Genomic DNA, 5,000 nt, shown 5'->3' with positions numbered 1-5,000 from the left:
ACTTTTTTATTTATCAATATATTAACGTGAATTTTGGAAGATAATTTTATGAAATGTTCTCAACCAATTCTATACTATAATTTTTGTCACTAAGTGACTCTAATTGCAGGTAGATACAGGTAAATTCAACAATATGTAAAATTATTAAAATTTTGTTCAAACATCGCTATAGAAAATGGGTTATTAGCTAATATTCAATTGGGTATACAACAAAATTTTACGATAGAATTTGTTATTCTGGGTAACTTTCTGATACCTATAATAATATTTATGGCAAAATAGTCTTAATTTCATTTAAGGTTATGGGAAACCACTTTCTTTCGTTTTGTTTACATTTAGCGTAACGGTTCGTTTCCGCTGTAATGATTTCAAATAGGCTCATTCGAGAAAGTAAAAAGAAATAGTCTAAGGCTTTACTCTTCTGGGAAAGTCTGTGGCTTGGTCCAGTTTCTTCAGAAAAATCACCGAAAGAAACAGTTTTTAAATTTTCACTCCATTCAGGTGCCAATTCATTTTCTTTATCGCTGCCGGAGCTCTCGGATTCACTGTTTTCACTTTCGGAAAATGAAACATCAGATTCATTATCAAATACCACGTGCTTTTTTTTTTCAGTCATAGAGTTAGATTTATGAAGGTCTTCAGTAGAAAATCCTTCGAATTCTGACTCGCTGCTTGATATAATGAAATTTGTATCCATTTTTTGTCAGAATTACAAATTTTGAAAACACAATAGGAACAAATTTCGGAAAAAAATCTCCCAAAATTCACGGAATTAAAATTACACTTCGATCGTTGTACAAAACTGTAGATGAACTGTTTACGAAGTATAATCACTTGTTTTCACGAATGTACTAAAGAGATTTGCTCTGATATTCTCATTTAAATATGAATAGGTAAATACGGGCTGGTTTGGGCGGCTTGGTCACATTAACCAAAATTTTTTTCGGGCGGCTTGGTAACGAAAGGGTTAAGAGGATTCCATCATAGGAAAGCCTTGCGCTAGAAAGAACAGTTACAAATTCAAACCACTAATTAGGGATAAATTTTAATGTACACGATATATATATATATATATATATATATATACATAAACATATACATACATACAAATATACATATATAAACACACATACATATATACAAATATACATATATAAACATACATACATATATACAAATAAACATACATATACACACACACATATATATATATATATATAGATAGATATATACATACATATACACATATATACAGATATATATATATTCATACACACATATATATATAGATATATATACATATACACATATTTATATACATACAGATATATATACACGCACACACACACACACACACATATATATATATATGTGTATATATAGATACATATAGTGAAATCGAAATCAAACTCAGTACTGGCATCCATTGCTAGTGGAGCGCTAAGAGAACCATGGAGCAACAAGCTGGACTCTGTGCCGATGGCACGTTAAAAGCACCATTCGAGCATGATCACCACATGCGTCGCCTTAGTAGCACTTGTACTGGTGGCACCTGAAACAAAGAAAAAACATTCAAGTGAGGTCATTGCCAGTGCCGCTGGACTGGCTCCTGTGCAGGTGGCACCGAATTGGCCCTCGTGCCGGTGGTACGTAAAAGCACCCACTACACTCTTGGAGTGGTTGGCGTTAGGAAGGGCATCCAGCTGTAGAAACTCTGCCGGATCAGATTGGAGTCTGGTGCAGCCATCTGGTTCGCCAGACCTCAGTCAAATCGTCCAACGCATGCTAGCATGAAAAGCAGACGTTAAACAATGATAATGATGACAAACACACACATATATATATATATAATATATATAATATATATATATATATATAGATATAGATATATACACACATGCATATATCTATATACATAGAGATATATATATATTTCGAAATACGCATTGAGTTGAACCAGGGGCAGCTGATGAAGGGGAATTTTCGTTGTATTGTTTGTCCTGTACTCTGTTTTTTCGTTGTTAAAAAAGTCTGTTTCCTTGTTTGATTTTATGTTTTCGTTTCTCGTTGTGTTCTACGTTTATTTGTGGTGTCCTGTACTCATATATATATATATGCATATATTTTATTTATTTATTATATTGTTATTATATGACCAAACGCACGCATCGTTTCTCTTCTCAAAGTAAGTTTTTATTTCTATATATATATATACATACATAAACATATATACAAATACACACATATATATATATACAAATATATATATATATATATACGTCTTCCCTTCTCTGGATCTTTCCTTTTCCTATGTTTCGGACGAAGAGCTCAGCTCGAAATGTTAATCCTCCTTCTTTCTTCCTTCCTTCCTTCCTATATTTGTTCCACGTCCTCGCGTTGTTCTGTTTTCATGTATGGATTAACTCTACATATATATATATACTCTTTTACTTGTTTCAGTCATTTGACTGTGGCCAGGCTGGAGCACCACCTTTAATTGAGCAACTTGAACCCAGGGACTTATTCTTTTGTAAGCCCAGTACTTATTCTATCGGTCTCTTTTGCCGAACCGCTAAGTAAAGGGGACATAAACACACCAGCATCGGTTGTCAAGCAATGCTAGGGGGACAAACATAGACACACAAACACACACACGCATATATATATATATATATATATAATATATATATATATATATAGATATAGATATATACACACATGCATATATCTATATACATAGAGATATATATATATTTCGAAATACGCATTGAGTTGAACCAGGGGCAGCTGATGAAGGGGAATTTTCGTTGTATTGTTTGTCCTGTACTCTGTTTTTTCGTTGTTAAAAAAAGTCTGTTTCCTTGTTTGATTTTATGTTTTCGTTTCTCGTTGTGTTCTACGTTTATTTGTGGTGTCCTGTACTCATATATATATATATGCATATATTTTATTTATTTATTATATTGTTATTATATGACCAAACGCACGCATCGTTTCTCTTCTCAAAGTAAGTTTTTATTTCTATATATATATATACATACATAAACATATATACAAATACACACATATATATATATACAAATATATATATATATATACGTCTTCCCTTCTCTGGATCTTTCCTTTTCCTATGTTTCGGACGAAGAGCTCAGCTCGAAATGTTAAATCCTCCTTCTTTCCTTCCTTCCTTCCTATATTTGTTCCACGTCCTCGCGTTGTTCTGTTTTCATGTATGGATTAACTCTACATATATATATATACTCTTTTACTTGTTTCAGTCATTTGACTGTGGCCAGGCTGGAGCACCACCTTTAATTGAGCAACTTGAACCCAGGGACTTATTCTTTTGTAAGCCCAGTACTTATTCTATCGGTCTCTTTTGCCGAACCGCTAAGTAAAGGGGACATAAACACACCAGCATCGGTTGTCAAGCAATGCTAGGGGGACAAACATAGACACACAAACACACACACGCATATATATATATATATATATATATATATATATATATATATATATATATATATACATACACATATATACGATGGGCTTCTTTCAGTTTCCGTCTACCAAATCCACTCACAGGGCTTTGGTCGGCCCGAGGCTATAGTAGAAGACACTTGCCCAAGGTGCCATGCAATGGGACTGAACCCGGAACCATGTGGTTGGTAAACACGCTACTTACCACACAGCCACTCATATATATATATATATATATATATACACACACACATATATATATACATATATATATACACACACATATAGCATACATATAAATATGTAGACATTTACATATATAGACATACGTATATATACATATATGCATATATATATATATATATATATATGCATATGTACATATGATATATATATATATATATGTACATATATATATATCATGGCTTGGCTTCGCGAACGAAGATCAGGAAGGCTGTCCACGTCATGTGCATGCACGCTCCTGACTGACAAGTCCGATATGTGAAAGGCAGGTCCGTGAGCAGTGTCCACAGACAAAGGTAACATCCGGTGTGGCGTCAGAGGCAGCTCGCGCCTTCCTCCTGCGTCTCTTGTCTTTAAGTGCATCTCTTCTTTGTTCCTCAAACTTGCTGACTGCGTTGAAGATCGTGTGGTGCCAGACATCACGGTCAGCAGCCAGGTCTGGCCAACACTGATGGTTAATTTGACATGCTGTTAGAGACTTCTTGAGGCAGTCTTTGTAGCACTCCCTCGGAGCTCCTTTCACACGGTGGCCAGTGGAGAGTTCGCCAAACAGGGCAATCTTAGGAAGGCGATGGTTCTCCATTCTGGAGACATGCCCTGCCCATCGGAGGTGGTACTTCAGTAGCGTGGCTTCAATGCTGGGGATCTCGGCCCACTCCAAGACTCCAATGTTTGTGTTGAAGTCACTCCAGTGAATGTTGAGGATGGTGCAAAGACATTGCTGGTGGAAGCACTCTAGGAGACGGATGTGACTGCGGTAAGTGATCCAGGTCTCTGAACCACAGAGAAGAGTGGTGAGAACCCTGGCCCTGTAGACACTGATCTTTGTTATATACGTACATATACATACGTATATGTATATCTACATATAGATACATATATCTACACACACACACACATTATATATATATAATTACAAATTTGAATGAAGCGTAAAGATGCTTAAAAGCATACACATGCTAGAAATAAGAGCTAAAGTCTTAATTCAATATGTGGAAAATCTGTGTGTGTTTGTGGTTTTGTTAGCTAACACCTACATCATTTTATTGATTTTGATGAAACTTGACACTTGAGTAGAACTCATGTCTAGAAACCTCGTGGCATACTTAGATCTTTAAAAACAATCGATAATAGGGCCCTTGCAATGGATCCTTCTATCTACTACATGTTACTAATATTTTATTTAAGCAACCCAAGGGAAATAAACCATACAAAATGCAGATCGATCAGCCGACCTAATTCTGCATTTCACTACTCAGTTTTAAACTACTAACTAT

The 5,000-nt window shown here is 35.1% G+C and overlaps 1 protein-coding gene across 10 annotated transcripts in view; it reads right to left on the bottom strand.

Moving 5' to 3' along the window:
• LOC115215619 (YTH domain-containing protein 1) overlaps positions 1–5,000 on the bottom strand; it is a 71,598-nt gene that overhangs the window by 49,419 nt on the left and 17,179 nt on the right. The gene's annotated exons all lie outside the window — the stretch shown is intronic.

The sequence above is a fragment of the Octopus sinensis genome, linkage group LG9 (genome assembly GCF_006345805.1).
Source record: "Octopus sinensis linkage group LG9, ASM634580v1, whole genome shotgun sequence".
Taxonomy (NCBI): Eukaryota; Metazoa; Mollusca; class Cephalopoda; order Octopoda; family Octopodidae; genus Octopus; species Octopus sinensis.
Note: the sequence above shows the minus strand (reverse complement) of the source record. Positions and strands in the feature narration are given on the sequence as shown.